The 19777-nt window shown below is 36.6% G+C and overlaps 1 protein-coding gene across 1 annotated transcript in view; it reads right to left on the bottom strand.

Moving 5' to 3' along the window:
- The window catches only part of LOC149803332 (uncharacterized), a 59306-nt gene that overhangs the window by 3824 nt on the left and 35705 nt on the right, over positions 1-19777 (bottom strand). The window lies entirely within an intron of this gene.

Genomic DNA, 19777 nt, shown 5'->3' with positions numbered 1-19777 from the left:
TATTTTATAATAATAATAATAATAATGACCATAATACTTTCAACAAACTGATATCTCGAATAACAGCTGTGGCAATTTTGGTATATAACATGTCTGATAAACTTATTAAAATGCAATTGTATGTAAATCCAATTGTTATTATTATTATTATTATTATCCTACCTACCTCTAACATAAGTGACCACACATGCAAGGAATAAGAAAGCTGTTATATTCCTCATGGTTGGATGTTAATATCCGCTGCCTAGTCCATGCACTGTCTAATGTATGTCACTGGTAAGACACTAGGCATGGTAGAGTGATTATGAAACACGTGTATCTAAAACGCGTTCGCTACAGATATAGTCAAAAGTAAGGACTTCCTCTGCTTGTAAAACTGACTTGGTTTTTCAAGTAATCCGACAGCAAACTTGCTACAACCATGTTGTTGTTGTTTTGTTGTTGTACGTTTTAACGCCATTTTTCAGCACACAATAAGCTATACATGGCGGCCAGTATAAATGGTGGTGGAAGAACCAGAGAAAACCACGGATAGAACCACTGACCCACAAGAAGCTACTGGCAATCTTTCTCACATACCCACATTGGCCGAACCCAAGACCCGAACCCACACAGATAGAGGTGAGATGTATATGATTCGTAACGATGAGCGCTTTAGACCACTCGGCCACTCAGGAGCCTGATGCTACGGTCATACACCTGTGTAAGTGCGGAATGCACTCGTGTTTGTATGTTGCAGTCATATGCATGTCTTTAGCAATACACTTCTGCTTCGAATATGTTCAAAAGACAAACATGACTCCATTCTTTTCTCCGTTCCCAAACGTAAAAAAATTAAATGTCAAACAAATGAGAATTTTATTTTACAGTTAGCATTATATATTGATTTGAGTTGACTGAGATAATGTCTCAAACCCTGATGACCTCTAACATACTCAGTTTGAGATATTTATTGTTCCTGCATTTATCTGAGAGATTATTCCCAACCTTAAAGTAAAAGTTGTAAAATGATCGTATATCAACATGATCTAATTTATTTGAATCGATAAAGTAGTGCTGAAAATAAAAATGTCTGACTTTCTCTAGTGAATGTTTACAAGAAGAAAATGTCCTTTCCTAGTTATTCATGTACGGATCCTGTCAGAAAATCAACGTTTCGCGGTGAAAATGTTCTTTCCTAGTGATACATGTTCTTTCCTAATGATACATGTACGGATCCTGTCAGAAAATCAACGTTTCGCGGTGAAAATGTTCTTTCCTAGTGATACATGTACGGATCCTGTCAGAAAATCAACATTTCGCGGTGAAAATGTCCTTTCCTAGTGATACATGTACGGATCCTGTCAGAAAATCAACGTTTCGCGGTGAAAATGTTCTTTCCTAATGATACATGTACGGATCCTGTCAGAAAATCAACGTTTCGCGGTGAAAATGTTCTTTCCTAGTGATACATGTACGGATCCTGTCAGAAAATCAACGTTTCGCGGTGAAAATGTTCTTTCCTAGTGATACATGTACGGATCCTGTCAGAAAATCAACATTTCGCGGTGAAAATGTTCTTTCCTAGTGATACATGTACGGATCCTGTCAGAAAATCAACATTTCGCGGTGAAAATGTTCTTTCCTAGTGATACATGTACGGATCCTGTCAGAAAATCAACATTTCGCGGATCCTGTCAGAAAATCAACGTTTCGCGGTGAAAATGTTCTTTCCTAGTGATACATGTACGGATCCTGTCAGAAAATCAACGTTTCGCGGTGAAAATGTTAAGAAAGACAATAGAAGTTATGAACGGCAAAGAATTGTTGAAAATTATAAAAATACAATCATTCTGACTCGTACCAAGACCAACGGTATGCCATAAAAAGTGACAGACAAAACTCTTACGTTACATTCAGTTGAAACTGTAGGAGGATATAGGATATAATCCAGTAAATATTGTTGCTATATGGAGAGGAGTGAAAATTAAGATGTTAGATAAGACTGGATTTTGGTCGCTTTCTCTGTATCCAAACTCAAGCAAACAATCTGCAAAAATGCATATCCACCGTTGCTATGCCCGAGAGTATACTAAGTTCTAAAAAGGAAACAGGTTCTACTTTAACTGTACTTTTCAAAGGAAAGAAGTTATGACAGAGTTTCCCTGCACGATGACAGACAACGAATCTGTAGGCTATATGGGACCTGTCTCCTGTTTTCACTTATGTTTGTATGACCTTTCTTCAGATGGATATTTGATGATTAAAGCAGGGATGTAACCTTTGTAAACTAAACTTTGCGAATCATTATTTTCTAGAAATTTACAGATGTTGAATCGCAACTGAAGTCACAGAAATTTATTATTTTTCATTTTTCAGACTGATTTTTAATGTGACAGTTTATTTTCTTAACTGATAGTGGTGTCCTCCAAGTTTTGGAGTACTTAAACAAGTAACATGTGTGCGTGCTGGACAGTGGCAGCGCGAGGGTTTGAGGCTCCTGGGCACAGTTCCTTTAGTGGCACTCCTACTTTGATATAAAGAATGGCTTGAATGTTAGCTGCCAACCCTCCACCCTCTTAAACATAACATTTTTTGAACAACTGCTCCCGTTTTATTAACGTGACGATGACAATATCAGCTGCAAAAAATAAGGAAAAGCTCCGTCAGCGAACCCTGCTCTTGACGTCAGGGGGTACTTACCTTCTCCTAACTCTAACCCCTCCCCCATAGCGCCTCTAGTTTTGGAACATAAGAGAAATTAGCACGTGCACGCGCTACAATTAACAATCCAACTTTGAAAAACGGAAATAAAAAATCACGAGTTTTTCATGCATAGCTTAAATCCGTCACGGTAGCGGTGATGTGGATAGAACTGTTACGTTATGTTGTCAGAAATGTTTAATGGAGACATAAGTAGTCATTCTTGCTAAGGGGTCGATACAGTATATACATTTCTTTGTAAGTAAAGATCTGTTTATATAGTTTCACCAAAGTCAATTGTTTATCTTTCTATAAAAAATTGCAAAACTCTTTTACATATATATGGGCATTTATATATCATATCCGCTGCTATAAACTAGCCATTGATACTCTAAATTACACAAATCATGTATCCCGTCTGTTTCGTTGAACGAGTAACTTCAGCTAAGCGTCTAATCATCTCGCTGGCGTTCCTTGCACAGTACAGCGTCAAGCTGGCAGTTCATTGCACAGTACAGCATCAAGCTGGCAGTTCATTGCACAGTACAGCATCAAGCTGGCAGTTCATTGCACAGTACAGCATCAAGCTGGCAGTTCATTGCACAGTACAGCATCAAGCTGGCAGTTCCTTGCACAGTACAGCGTCAAGCTGGCAGTTCCTTGCACAGTACAGCATCAAGCTGGCAGTTCATTGCACAGTACAGCGTCAAGCTGGCAGTTCATTGCACAGTACAGCATCAAGCTGGCAGTTCATTGCACAGTACAGCATCAAGCTGGCAGTTCATTGCACAGTACAGCGTCAAGCTGGCAGTTCATTGCAAGTGAATACACCATTAACAAGCAATGTATAAGGAAGTTTAGAAATATAGTTGAATTTATACCAATCCATACTTGAACAAAACTAAACAACTATCTAATTATATAGGGATATTTTATGAGTTGTTTGTGTCTGAAAATAAGTCACGAAGACATGAGCTGCAATCTCTTTCAGCAAACATTGGATGGCTTTAATCGCATATATAACTATCAGATTCTAGAATATCTAAAGACAGTTTCTTTACGAATGGATCATTTATACACAATAAAGGGCAAAAACTATATCCTAATATTTGGTAAGGAGTGTATTAAATAGTCAAAGGTTACATAAAAAGAACAATGGTTCTGAAACCAACCCACAAAAGTACAAATTAATCAGCCACCATCCATCAACTTAAAAGTTCCAACTTGATAGTTCAACATATTAACACGTTTTAACCTTTCTAAGGTGAGACAATTTTCTTGAGTGACAGAAAAAGTTCAACAGGCAATCGAATCGTCATTTTACTAGAAAATATATTAGTCACGTACATATAAAAAATGTCATAATTTTATTTGAACGTCATCCACAAATCAACTTTGAAACCTGATAGAAATGTGATCTGTCAAAAGATTAAGGTACAGATTGATTGATTATTTGGCCATCTTAGTTTCTTTTTGGAAGAACATGACCAACAATGGTGTTCAAGTGGATGGACATTGGTTTATATTGGTTAGATAGTCCGCCTGGGATGCGGGAGATCGTGGGTTCGAAACCCGGCCGAGTCGTACCAAAGACATACAAATGATACTAACAGGTCCCTCGCCAGACGCTCAGCCTGATGTCAGGATAATGTGACTGGGTGGGACCTAAAGCTACATGTATGTGGCATGATGCCCCAGTGCTAGACATCATTATAAACTGCCACACTGCATACATCGTAGCGATATGATTGAAAAATTGTTAAAGCTACGTTAAAATTCAAATTACACACACATACACACACACACAAGTACACTCACACACACAAACACACACACACTTTTGGTGTAAGGTTTACATAGGTAATTGGTGAGGGGGATCGTCTATTATATTGAATTGACCAGTAGGATTTATTTCCCCTTATCGCTCTGCCTTTTCTGTGCATGAATGGAAGGCATTATAAAGCATATACTGGATGATAAATCAATTTATCATATTTAATCACCAATCTCTGACCCTTCGAAGACGTCCGTATAATAACACAGGCCAAAAAGCCAGTCTGACATTTCCACCTAGATGCCCATACGTGTCTAGAGAGAGCAAGTTGAGAAACACACTCCGGAAACTATCGGTAGCTGTTGCCTTTCGAGGAGAATGTATCGCTCAACGGCACAACGTAGACAAATAAAAAAAAACCAAATAAACATTTATTTTATCAACAAAATAGTTACATGACGTGCCTGCAAGACGAATATAGAGTTGTGATTGATAGATGAGCACCCTCTCCCCCACCACCGTGTCAAAATATATTATGATTATGATTGTTGTTGTTGTTGTTGTTATAGTTGTGTTTTTTTACACATCGCTGTTCTTCTATGCCTTCACTCTTGAACAGGCGCAGTTTTGGAGAAAATAAACACAACAGTTCAAAATCAGCAATATATCGAGGGATTCGTGCTTATTTACCATTTTAAAAAAGTGAGCTTGTTCAGCTGTCGTGTATAAAGAAAAGGTAAACGTAGGGATCGAATGTTGTTGTTGTAGGGTTTAACGCCATTTTTCAGCACACGATAGGCTATACATGGTGGCCAGTATTAATGGTGGAAGAAGAACCCGGGAAAACCCCGGAAAGAACCACCGACCGACTATAAGCTACTGGCAAGCTTTCTCACATACCCACATTAGCCGAAACCGAGACTTGAACCCACGCAGAGGTGAGATGGCAATGATCCGTAACGGAGAACGCTTTAGACCACTCGGCCACTCGGGGCCCCGGAATCGAATGTATGTCTTGTTGTGAAGGGCGTATTCTTCATGGCCTTACGTATTTTTAAAAAGATATGCGTCTTCAATTAATATAAATTGAATAAATTTAGGTTTTTAAATGTAGTACAAACTGTTAATTTGTAACTTTTATTCCAGACTTAGCAAATTCGAAATCTCACATCCTGTTTAAAGCACATGAAACGTAGCTTAGAATTGTATTTATTGTTTCTTTAATACGCGCAGAATAAGATAAAGTGTCAGCCTCCGAATTTCTAGCAACTTCTGGAACTTCATTTGTTACGAATAAAAGGTCTTAAATTAAGTAACAGAAAAAAGCGAAAACCAACAAGTTTGGTAAAATTCAACAAATAATTTATTTTCCAAGAACATAAAGTAAAAATTTAAAAAGAATTTACAGTATTGTGAATTAAGTCCTAAAACGTCCTAAAAGATCCATTACAAGTCCAAACATATGAAATTCTGATTGAATTCCGGTGGTATTGCAAACAAATTCCGATGTTGAATGTGTTAAAGTGCCTGTAGTCTCGAAGATACTAATGTACCAATGGCGTGGAGCATGGCTATGTGCTGACAGTCTGTTGGTGTATCACAATAATATAATCCAAAATGTTCTTATCTCAATTCACCATGCTTCTGTCCAAGAATATTAAGGAGCACTTTTTAATTCCAGTGAATACTTATTAGAATTAATAAATCCATCCAGATTAAAACCCGAATTGCATCAATAAGACTAATTTTGTCTCAGATGTTAAAGGAAAGAATGAATAATCCCAATGTAAACAAGATTATATACCCGTCACTTTACCTATGCAATTGTTTTGTCACCTAAAGGGAAGCACTCCATTCTGGAGGTTACTAAGGTCAGAATCAAGACTGTACCTTTAACTCAAATTGAAATAAACATGTTTACCACTAACAATGATCTGAATATGTAATCAATGTTCTAAGAGAAATATTATGCCATGCATCATGTTGTTTACAAAATAAATGTCACTGGTCAAGTACAAAATTAGATTGAATTTGGGCAAGATTAAGTACAAAATACAGATGTACATAACATCTAATCATTTAGAAAAGCCAACAAATAATACACATTAAATATACATAACATCACTTACACACTTATACCTTAGGGCTGAGAATAATTTCTCAGATTAATGCAGTACAAAGCTAGTGTTAGAACTGTGATATAGATGACATTTATGTCTCTTTAATAAAATATAATGACAATAGGACATTAATTTTTCCAATCGAACTCAATGAAATATGCACAGATTTGGCTTTGGAGTTGTTAATCACACTATCCGATATTTGAAATGGCTTAGAATATATTATTTCATGTGATCATCCTCTGATCAGGTACTACATGTCTTCGACAAAACAAAATTAATTTTAGATTTTACCGAGGACTCAAACACCACCGCATTAGCTCCCCCAAATAATCGAATACTGCATGAGGACGTTCGATGATATAAATCAGCTCAACAGGGTACCGGTGGCCTTGTGATCTTGAACAGTCAACAGTAGCGTACTAAGGGTAAATGGTGCCCGGGGCGACGATGAAGGCCAAACTGCCCCGTCCGCCCCACGTCCCCGTTCATATGAATGTTTTTAATGACCCGAATGTACTATTCTGTTTCGCCATATAGTTGAATCAGTAGGGTATCGGATCGAAAACCATTGATGCAAGGAAGAACACCTCGGGTGTTACAGTGGAAGATATGTGATGAATCTGTATTAGTTAGGTTTAAGTATATGCTGTCCGAACGGAAGTAAAATAATATTGGTGTAATGAAAACACTATTAGAAGGAGAGAAATGATACAGTTGTCCCAGTTTATTATTTATTTAAAGTTATTTAAAGTACTTGTAGAACATTTAAAGTAATGTCAACGCTATTTATTGCAAAGTCTACGAATGTGAGAGCAGAAGTACACAAATAGATATTAATAGGCCTGCAAGGTTGGCGAATTTCTCTTTCCTGTTACCCTAAAGTTTTATTCCTCTTTACTATTGCCCTAAAGTTTAATTTCTCTTTACTGTTGCCTTAAAGCTCTATTCGTCTTTACTGTTGCCCTAAAGTTTTGTTCCTCTTTATTGCTGCCCTAAAGTTTTATTCCTCTTTACTGTTGCCTTAAAGGTGTATTTCTCTTTACTGGTGTCTTAAGGGTGTATCAAGTGTGCTTTACATGTGCATTTTTTCATTAATGTTGCTTTAAGGTGTATTTCGCTATACTGATGTCTTAAAGGTGTATTTCTCTTTAATATGATCTTAAGGATGTACTAGTGTTGTCTTAAGGGTGTATTCCTCTTTACTGTTGTCTTAAGGGTGTACTAGTGTTGTCTTAAGGGTGTATTCCTCTTTACTGTTGTCTTAAGGGTGTACTAGTGTTGTATTAAGGGTGTATTCCTCTTTACTGTTGTCTTAAGGGTGTACTAGTGTTGTATTAAGGGTGTATTCCTCTTTACTGTTGTCTTAAGGGTGTACTAGTGTTGTATTAAGGGTGTATTCCTCTTTACTGTTGTCTTAAGGGTGTACTAGTGTTGTATTAAGGGTATTCCTCTTTACTGTTGTCTTAAGGGTGTACTAGTATTGTCTTAAGGGTGTATTCCTCTTTACTGTTGTCTTAAGGGTATACTAGTGTTGTCTTAAGGGTGTATTCCTCTTTACTGTTGTCTTAAGGGTGTACTAATGTTGTCTTAAGGGTGTATTCCTCTTTACTGTTGTCTTAAGGGTGTACTAGTGTTGTATTAAGGGTGTATTCCTAAGGGTGTACTAGTGTTGTATTAAGGGTGTATTCCTCTTTACTGTTGTCTTAAGGATGTATTTCTCTTGACTGTTGTCTTAAGGATGTATTTATCTTGACTGTTCTTTTAAGTATGTATTTATCGTTATTGTTGTCTTAAGTATGCATTTTTCTTTACTGTTCTTTATTGTTGTCTTAAGGAGTGCTTTTCCTTATTGTTGTCTTAAGGATATATTTCTCTTTACTGGTGCCTCAAGAGAGTACTTCTCTTTACTGGTGCCTTAAGAGTTAATTTCTCTTTACTGTTGCCTTAAAGATATATTTCTTTTTACAGGAAGATTTCTTAGTCAAATACAATACATACTTTTCTAAAACTTCTTATTTCACCATATGGCATTTAAAAAGGATGGTCATGCTGTCTCAATTTATTCACAGCAGCTGGGCTTATTCATTTATTTATTTATTTATTTGTTTGTTTATTTAAACATAATTGTGTATTAAGTAAATGCGTAAAATTTTTATATTTTTATTAAGAATATAACGTTGTCACTCTCATGAAGCTCTAAAAATAAAATACAATATCATCTAGGTTACGAAAATAAACCTAGCAAACAGTGTCCAAAGGTATTGTGTGAACTATCCTCAATAGATAATGAGTCGTCAATCGACCAGCATAAATTAACTGAATAAAAGTAATATTAGATACCAGAATAAAGTATTATTTTCTCAGGAAATGTTTTAGAGTCTGATATAATGTTATTTTATCTTTTTACAATTAGTTATTTTTTCCAGTCTTAAGTTTCCTAGCAGTCAAGGAGGAAATTTCAACAGCAACAATTATCGTATCGTATACTTATTCCACCTCAAATTCTATTTTCACTCATTAGAAATACGACATAGTCTACAGAACGTTCATGCTATATACCTTATTTCTTTAAAACTGTATCATAAAGTTGTCAATTATTTTATAATAATGTGCAGGGTCTACTTTCTTGTGTTTCAGGCAAACAATACAAACTCCTAGAAAATGTCACATACCCTGAAAGTGTCCTTTCTACGCACTAGTCATCAAGGTCGCCAAATGTGTTCAGGCTAGAATGAGCAGTAAGGTCATGTGTATACTAATAGTCGTCGTTCGTTACGTTTGAACCACTTAGACTTGAATATAATTTTTATTTTCATGGTATATCTGTCCTCTTAAATCGTTTAAAGCTGCCAATACTTTTATATAGGTAAGTGTCTTTCCCAAACGTTTGTATGATGCAATCCTTGCGGAAATATTCTATTGCTTGGTGAACTTGTCATCAGCTAAGTTAATGTTAGCTCCTCTATAGTTAGTTCATTGAACCGATAACTATCTAGAAGTCTACTAGTTTTCTTCACAGTTAGCTACTTACAATCCTTCATTAATCTAACAAGCAAGAAGTCCTTGCTGAATAAAATATATTTCTAGTCTTTCTTTGGTATGATTTTGTATTTATTCATCTGGATTAACTTTAACCAAGAATACGTTGCTGTCATAACCTGAATGAAGCGCGAAAAGAATTTGCACACCTAAAATTTAAATTACAGTCGTGTTCACCTGGTTCTCTGTATTTATCTGTTAAGTGATTCTGATCTCTAATTTTGTCTTTAAATATTAATATCTCACCTATATGGCATGTGTTTCTTGAGTCAAGCATTTGTCACCTTCATCTATGAATACTACACGTTTTGCATTTTTGTACTACTTTCATAGTATAGTTTTAAGAACCTACCGAACCAGCTGTTAAATAACTAAATGCAATCAGTACCTCAGTAAGTGATTGGTCCCTATTATTTATAAATTAACTTAAAACAATAATCTAATGGAATGTATTTAGTTGTCTGCACACACACAGACACACACACCGTTACAATTTCGTGGTGCGCAGCACGAATGTTTCGTGAATGGCACGATGTTGCTTTAAAACTATAACGAACAACATACGGAACTTGAAACTGATTTTGACAGTTTCAAAATTTAACAATTTTCAAGCATCATGTCTATCACATTGTCAACACTGTAACATTGTATTTTGTCTTCGGATAATTTATGTAGTGCAATAAATAAATTCAGGCATTTGCACACATGTTTCTGCCAGTCATGATTGCTTATTTGTGATGCCACTAATTTTAATAAGTGTTTCATCCCAACGCGATGGCGCATATCATCTTTCAAGTTATTAGGATCGCTTGAAGCGAACATGATTAATATGTCAACGTGTTTGACATTATTTGTCTCGGTTACTCTAGATCAATTTCAGTTGTAGCTTTACAATAGTCTCTTTAATCACTCGACGTATGCTAAACCCATAACAGTATGTTTCTCAATTGTATTTTCATGGTCTGTCTATTTGATCACTTCATATATTTAGCACAGATTCTACGGCTAGGAACAAAACGTTGTCCTTATTTTCTACATTGATACACACTTTTCTGTTCTTGGCCCATTCAGTTAAATCTGTTTGCATTGAATCCTATCAAACATTCGTCATATATTTTCGCTTCTTGTCGTATATTTGTTTATTTGTTTTAAAAAAGATGTGATTGGTCTAGCTCCAAAATATAAGTGTTCCAGGGACCTGAGGGTAATTTATGTTTTTATATATTATAGGTCTAAATGTGTTCTAGTGTTGGAATACGAGATTTTAAGGAATTTTGACAAAACAGTTAATGTAGTCTATGGTTCTCATATACATAGTCGGTACAGCAAGTTGTATGCATATTATCAGTGACTCAAACTGAACATTTTTAATTTATTGACCATTTGCAAAGCCAACGCAAAATGATCGAACTAATTAATTTTGTATCAGTGTATCAGTCTACTAAAGTGCTCATTCCAATTAATGTCGATCAAGGATGAACTTCAGCATTTTATTCTCTTATTCAGAATGTTAATAGCAGGTCTAAATAATTAGATTTAGCAGTAGTAAAACTTAAATCTTGCTACAAACAGGTGCTCTCTGAGGTAGCTACCAGAGACGTCAGACCTGCGATTCCTCCATTTAATTTTCCCTATAGTGGAATCTTGTGTATTAGTTGGGTCTGAGGTTTAGAGGTGGTCTAAATGACTCACGGTACTAACTATATGGAAGAGTGGACGGGTGGATGGACAAATTTCTATGTCTACTTCCAGCTTCGTTGGACGGTGTATGGTACGTTTTTCTCGTCTTAGGCTAGATTACTATACTTGGCGTATAGAACAACTAGCTCATAAAATGCACAGAAACAACAAATACCAACCACTGTGTGAAGGTCTAGATGTTTTGTCACCTGAAGTTACCAAATTACGATCTTGAAATTTTAAATCTAATATACCGTCAGACATAGTAAACGACAACATTTTTAGTTACCACTTGTCATTGCTTACCGACATACTGTTTGAGTCTTGTAATCTATATTGATACTAGAAATTTATCGTACAGCGCATTATTATTCAGAATTTCTTAAATACCACTCGTACTCAGCATTCGTATTTATACATAACAAAAATTTGTAGAAACAAGGGTCTCTGTATTTACTATATCTGAAAAAGAATATGCTGAGATTTCACTTATTCAATATTGTTTAGCATATTTTTGACAAACTGATCCAATCACATCTTTTAGACACTTTCCATACATTTTTTAGGCAATAGCAATCTTTCTTTACAAGAATCAAATTAATAGGCGAATACGACTTTTTTGATCTGATGTTTGGATACACCTTAATTCTCTTCTGTAGAAATTGCGAAGGTATGTATCAAGAGAAAGACACTTGACGCGTAGTAGATGTCCTAACCCGTTTTGCAACTGCCGCACAATTTCTACCGATATACAGTGTACGAGTGAAACATTTGACGCGTAGATGTCGTAACCCTTTTTGCAACTGCCGCACAATTTCTACCGATATACGGTGTACGAGTGAAGACACTTGACGCGTAGTAGATGTCGTGACCCTTTTCGCATCTGCCGCACACGTTCTAGCGATATACGGTGTACGAGTGGAAGACACTTGACGCGAAGATGTCGTAACCAATTTTGCAACTTTCGCGCACTTTCTAGCGATCTACGGTATACGAGTTGAAGACACCGGGCCTGTAGTAGATGTCATAACTAACTGTCGCACACTTTTTTTAGCGAGATACGGTGTACGATTCATAGCGATTTTACCCGTTGTACTGTCGTATTACTCTACGACAGCTAAAAACACTGGACAACAAATTTTTACAAAAGTCATGTTACTGAAATAAAATTAGTCAATTCTTATCAATTTTTATGTGCTGAACACGAATATGACAGTCAAATTGCAAAATTGGCTCTAGTTTTTTTGTAATCTGCAAGAAATTAATGTTTACATAACGAAATGCATTCCAATAGTAAAAGGTCAACTGTAATAGCCTACCTATAAAAAAATCAAGTCATTGACTACATCTTAGATTTCTTCGCCTGTCTCTTGTACAGCTGTTCGGGAGCATCTCTGAGGAGTGTCCAGCAGTAGTCAGCCAGCATTGTAGTGGACCATTTTCCCTGGTATCTTTGTTCCATTGTTGCGATATCTTGATGAAAACGTTCGCCGTGTTCATCACTAACAATACCACAGTTGCTAGGAAAGAAATCCAAATGGGAATGAAGGAAGTGAATCTTTAGAGACATATTGCAGCCAAGTTTCTTATACTTCATCAACATGTCTTCTACTAGTTCCTTATAGTTTTCTGCCCTAACATTTCCGAGGAAGTTTGTAGAAACTAGGCGAAAAGCATTCCATGCTTGTTTCGCGTCACCTTCCAGCAAGTTGTTGAACCGGTCATCTTTGAAAAGCTCTCGAATCTGAGGACCCACAAAAACTCCCTCTTTAATCTTTGCTTCGCTGAGTCGAGGGAATTTTTCATGCAGGTATCGGAATGCTGGCAAAGTCCGGTCAATGGCTTTCACGAAGTTCTTCATCAAACCTAGTTTGATGTGAAGGGGTGGTAGCAAGATTTTCTGAGCCTCAACCAGAGCTGGGTGTTGGATATTCTTCTCTCCAATGGCTACATTCTGCCTGTGAGTCCATTCCTTCCTCATGTAGTGCATTTCCCTTGCTCGGCTATCCCACTCGCATAAGAAACACATGTATTTTGTATATCCTTGCTGCAGTCCCATTAAAAGGGCAACTACCTTCAAATCACCACAGAGGTGCCAGCTGTACTTGTTATACTCAATGGAATTCAGTAGCTGCCTTATGTTATCGTATGTCTCTTTCATGTGGACAGCATACGCTACTGGAATAGATGGAAGAATGTTTCCATTGTGCAAAAGCACAGCCTTGAGACTCAGTTTCGAAGAGTCCACAAATAGTCTCCATTCTTGTGGGTCATGAGTGATTTTTAAAGCATTCATGAGGCCCTCAATATCGGAACAGAATATCAGATTACTTTCCTTTCTGAAGAAAGGCTCCAATTGCTGGTGGCGCTTTCGATATGCAGTAATTGTGACATCTACTTCTAGAAGATTCCATTGTTGGAGTCTTGATCCTAGCAATTCTGCCTTGTTCTTTGATAAGTCCAAATCACGAATCAGGTCATTTAGTTCTTCCTGTGTTATTCTGTGTGGGGTTGATGATGCACCACAGTGAAAATCTGGATCACTGCATGCTGATGGACCAGGAGAAGAACAGGTCGACTCACCTTTGTCTTCGTCAGATGAATCAAGAGAATATTCTGCTGGAGGTTCTGGAATAGGAAGTCCCTCACCATGTGGAACTGGTCTCAATGCAGACGGAATGTTTGGGTAGACTATTCTCGACTTCTTTCGCTTCGTTATTCCGCTGGAAAGAGGAGGAACCAAGCAGAAGTAACAGTCATTTAGGTGGTTGCTTGGCTCTCTACACACCATTGGGACTGCAAACGGCATTGATGACCTTTTGCAATTCAACCACTGTGAAAGCTGTGTTGTACATGTAGCACAGCATATATGCGGAGCCCAAGGCTTGTCTTGGTCACCAACCTTGCATCCGAAGTAAAGATGATATGCCTTCTTCACTTGAGAATTGATACTTTTCTTCTGGTTGGCAAATGTCACTTCCCCACAAATATAGCAAAAATTGTCCGCGGTATTAACACACTTTCGAGGCATTACTGTTCTTTATTGTACGTAAATGGATAAAATAGTAAGTTTTATGTAACAGTAGCTTGAACTGTCTCGCACAACGTCTAAAATATTTTAAATGCTGAACCTATCTGATTGGGCTTTATATAGTACACTGCTTACGTCAGCTTCAGCAGCCGCCTGGCATTAGTATAATAGGCCTACACATGTATAGTACACTGCTGACGTCAACTTACTTCAGCAGCCGCATGGCATTAGTATTGCATTGCATCAGAAAATGATGCAATCAACTGTGGATGATGTGAGCATGATGGTATTATGCAATGTTACATCATTATTCCGGATGTTGCTGCAGTCCTACTGGAGAAATTTACACAGTGAAACATAGAAAATGAGGTATATGAATATCTTCAAAACGAGAGCCAATACAAATTTTTCACGGTTATATTCGTGTTCGGCACACCAAAATACTACAGATTAGGGCCTTTTCAAGTCAGTAATGATTTCACTGTTGACCAGTGTAACAGCTGTCACACACTTTCTACCGATATACGGTGTACGAGTTGAGGACACAACGCGTAGTAGATGTAACTGTCACAAACTTTCTAGCGAGATACGGTGTACGATTCATAGCGACTTAACTGTTGAATAGTCGTCTTATTCTCCGATCGCTAATAGCGTCAAGTTTCTATAGGAATGATTCTTCTTCCCTTTTTCTCACAGAATATCGTACAAAAAGAAATTGGGGTTTGTTACAACGATAAAGCAGAGCGTTTCTGACAATAATGTCATCTCTCTCTCTCTCTCTCTCTTGTATCTGTTTTTAATATATTACCATCCTTATGCATTAATCGTTATAATTAATCTGTGAAACGAATGATTTGTGCTGCTTTATGTCTTAATTAATGATTGCAAGAGACACAAAAACCTCTATAAGTCTGGATGACCTTTAGTCATACCTCACTTCCTTTTCTAAGGAAACTAAGGCAATACAATTGCTGAAATGAATTAGCGTTTGCATTTATTTATTGTAAATAAGAAAACACTCTAAGAGACCCTTTCTTGTTTTAAGTAATCATTGTCGTTGGTAGTCGTTTTGGTGGTAGGAGTAATAATAGTGAAGTAGAAATAATAATAATAACAATAATAAAAATATATGTGTGTGTGTATATGTATATGGGTGGATCTGAACAAAGATTTATGGTTGCGGCGTCATTTCATTATTTTTGGAACATATAGATGGGTGTGTCCTGCCCACAAATTTTGGTAGTCACGCAACCATATATTGGAGCGGCAACATGGAAGATATGCCAAAGTTTAAGAAGAATATATATATATATATATATATATATATATATATATATATATATATATATATATATATATATATATATATATATATATATATATATATATATATATATATAATTCTTGTGTATTGATCATCATCATCAGTCTCATGACCTAGTGTGGTCGTTGAGGCACTGTGCTGCAGAACATCTGACCAGTTCCCTCCACTTGTCTCGATCATGTGCCAATGCCTGTGTCTCCGCAAAACTTTTCCTGGCCATTCTGTGATGTTGTCAGTCCAATTTTTTCTCTGTCTACCTCTCCTTCTGCCACTCTGGACGCTGCCCTGCAGGACTGTTGTGGATAGACTGTTGGCTCTAGTGACATGGCCATACCATTTCAGCTTTCTCTTTTTGACGGTAGTGAGGAGGTCCTCGTATTGGCCTACTTCGCGCCTGATAGTGTTACGCACTTCTTCATTTGTGATGTGGTCCATGTAAGAGATGCCAAGGATGGTTCTGTAGCATCTCATTTCAAGTGACTGGATTCTTCGTTGTAATTCTGCTGTCAGGGTCCATGCCTCACATGAGTACAAAAAGACTGAGATGACTAGAGCTCGCAATAGTCTGATTTTAGTTTTCAGACAGATATTCTTGTCTCTCCACATGGGTCTTATCTTTGACATAGCTGACATTGTTTGTGCTGCTCTTGATCCCTCTTCAGTGATTATGGAACCAAGATATTTGAACTGGCTCACTGTTTCCAGTTCATGTCCTCTGACTTTAATCTTGGCTGAGATTTGTTTGCCACTATTTGTCATCAGTTTTGTCTTCTCAGCGCTTACCTCCATGTCAGATCTGGTAGATGTTTCATCCAGGTTCTTCACTAAGGTGGCTAGCTCGTCTTCACTGCCTGCCAGACCATCAATGTCGTCTGCAAAGCGGAGGTTGGTGATGTTACGCCCCCCAATGCTGACTGTCCCACAGTGGTTTTCCAGGGCTTGTTGGCAGCAATAGATCAAAACAATGAGGTAACATTTTTGGTGGAACCGGAAGAAAAAGGCACCCCGTGTTGTACTACAGGTGTCTTGAATAAATATCAATAATGTGGAGGTCGCCATATCTTACCAGGTGTTGTTAGCATAACATCTACAATCGCAGTCAATCTTGTATGTGATGCAACTGATGGCAGGTATCAAGTAGATCTTGAAAAATCCAGTCAGGCACAGCAAGGATACATTTTATATACATTTACACCTCAAACACTCCCTGGATTTTCTATTGTGTTAGAACCCGTTAATGCAGTTTATGTGCGATGTCATAATCCGCTATTGTCACGGATACATTTTAAGCTTACTGACCAGTCCGGACACTTGCTTAATTTGGGAAATAACATTCTGAATATAAATCTGTATGTGAGATCGTAGAGGATTTTATCAAATCTGTTTCGGAGTCGAAGTTGGGGTTTTAAAAACGCTACAAACAATTGTTTCTTGATTTAATCAAGGAGTATTATATATGCACCAAAACGCGAGAGGTTTTTTATACAACAAAGAGATACTCGAAAGTGCCGTCAGAACAATATTGACACTTCCACACACGGACAAATTTAGTGTTAATGTAATTATTGATTAATACAGCGATGAAGAATTTTTGTTGACGCATGGACAGTTAAATGAGCTGCAGCGACAACATATGATTACGATTGTGTGTGATAGAGATGAAATTCTGAATCATGCACATTCTGGCACTGAATTTGGTCAGCTTAAAATATTATAATCTGATTCTGAATAAATATTATTATCAGAATAAAAATATTTCTTTCTTTTTACTATAGTCAGAAATGAATTATTCCCTCACTGACTTCGTCAAGGACTTCGTCATCGATTCTGTCAAGGATTTTCACTTTCGTTTATCTGTTACAGTTACTTTCATTTTCACAATCCGCTACTACTTTCACTTTGTTTAGCTGTTGTTTACAGTGAAAGTAGTGATACAATACAAGTAAGATAATTATTTAATCTTTCTACTCATCCTTGATACAGCCTGGTCTGAGTTATATCCCTTAGTCTTTCCAGACAACTACAACAAAATGGTCTGTGTAATTCTTACTTGGATCAGCACAATACCGATATGATTCTTGTTTTTCTGATTTATCTGGGACAAAGTTAAAAGGTGTAAATATCCTTCTACTAATTTACACCGTTACAAATTACGCTGCTCCACTGACAGATAATTGCCACACAGACAGTTAAGTTACTGAATATAACAGTTACGAAGACAAGAAATAATTATCGCGGCAGTCATTCAAGAGGAGCAACTGCTTAACTACTCCACCAGAGAGAGCTTTGTTTGACAGAGTTATCTTCCTTTACAATTCTTGCGTGTAAAACTAAAATGTTATTTTTCTTTGTATTTCTTCGAAAAGTTGATTTGTATATTGTATCCGCGATGCTTTGTATTGAAGGCATGCAAATATAAAATATTTTCCAGCTGCATTCATTGATTGAAAAATTATTTCTTCACCAGTCTCCACGTTCATAGATATAACAGATTTTCCGTGATTATTACTACCGCCGGTATTTTCAAATTTACAATTTTGACTTTGTCTAACAGCTCGTAAATTTGACAAAGAATTATCCTTTGGATCTGAATTAATATGATCAAGCACAAGACTTTTTTTATTAGTCCATGGAAAGACTCGTAGACAAATCTGTGACAGATATTTTTTCAAACAGTAAATCTAAGATAACCAGTATTAATGACAGAACCGACTCGTTTTTTTTTTTAATCAACAGTTCCTGATTACATCATCTCGAGATGGATCATACTTATTGATGATGGGATGTTTCACAAATTTATCTTGCTCCATTTATATAAAAAATGTTATTTGTCTAAAGAACTTTTTGAAAATCTGGCGAGGCAGTTTTCGACGTTTCTTATTCTCCTGATTATGTCAGTGATGTTGTCTTTGTCGGAGTTATTTTGTTATCATAATATCGTTTCAGCTGACTGTATTTTTACCACCACATTGCCCACACAACTGCGTTTCTCCTCTAACTCCTTTGCTACATTTTAAACACGGTTTCGGTTTAGGACTCCCTCTTTGTACGCTTTGTGTGTCATATCCACATAATTCGTTTATACAAGACCGATTAAAAGGAGTTGTAAAGCCAACCATTAGCCATGTACATTTGTTCTTTGCTTTAATATATATATATATATATATATATATATATATATATATATATATATATATATATATATATATATATATATATATATATATATATATATATATATATATATATATATATATATATATATATATATATATATATATATATATTTGCTTTAATTATAATATGGAGAAGTTTGAATAACTATCTTCGATTAACCCCTCTAAAGCCAGATTTGATCTTGACAGAATATCCCCTGACTTGCCGAGGCGAGCTCTGGTTGATCCGATGAATAAAACTAAGATTGAAAGTATCCGTGGCGCCTGAAAAGAATTAGGCGACGCTGGCGCGGATCGTTTGTGGTCAATATTTAGAATTATCCACAACGTTGATAAACGTCGCGTCAATGCTACAATGAGTGACCAACGAGCAGCGACGATTATTAATTATCACGACAATCAAATATAGATTTTATAATAAAGTTTATTGCGGATGAAGACGATACTTCGATTATCCGTGACAAACGTGACCCTGTTCGATTACATCACACTGGAAATATTGTTCCATTAAAAAAAAATTCCAAACCAGGAATGTTGGCTGGTATTGACAAACCATATTATGAGCGTATCCCGTGACTGCAGTTGTTTATGCGATATATCGCTAAATGATAAATCTAGCGTTGATGATCTCAAAACGATGAAACTGTCAAGGCTAAAATGTGTTGCTGAACGAGTTACAGAACATTTCACAAACGCAACACGTAGATACGGATTTACGGTGTAAACAAAATGAGTGGGCAGAAACAGTTAAAGATACCGGAGCGTCTATGAACGATGTTGGTGAAGTGAAAAAAAAAAGTAGATTTCCAATAATGTTGAAGACATTAACCGAAGAGATTTTGTACGAATCGAAATATAAAACATGGAGCTTCGATAGAGATCATTGATCACAACGCTCACGCGGAGACTTCGGTAATAACAATATTTCCACAAAATAGAACTGTTAAA

This window comes from Sinohyriopsis cumingii, chromosome 3, assembly GCF_028554795.1.
Source record: "Sinohyriopsis cumingii isolate HCF-2022 chromosome 3, ASM2855479v2, whole genome shotgun sequence".
Classification (NCBI taxonomy): domain Eukaryota; kingdom Metazoa; phylum Mollusca; class Bivalvia; order Unionida; family Unionidae; genus Sinohyriopsis; species Sinohyriopsis cumingii.
This window is presented reverse-complemented; position numbering and strand designations above follow the sequence as displayed.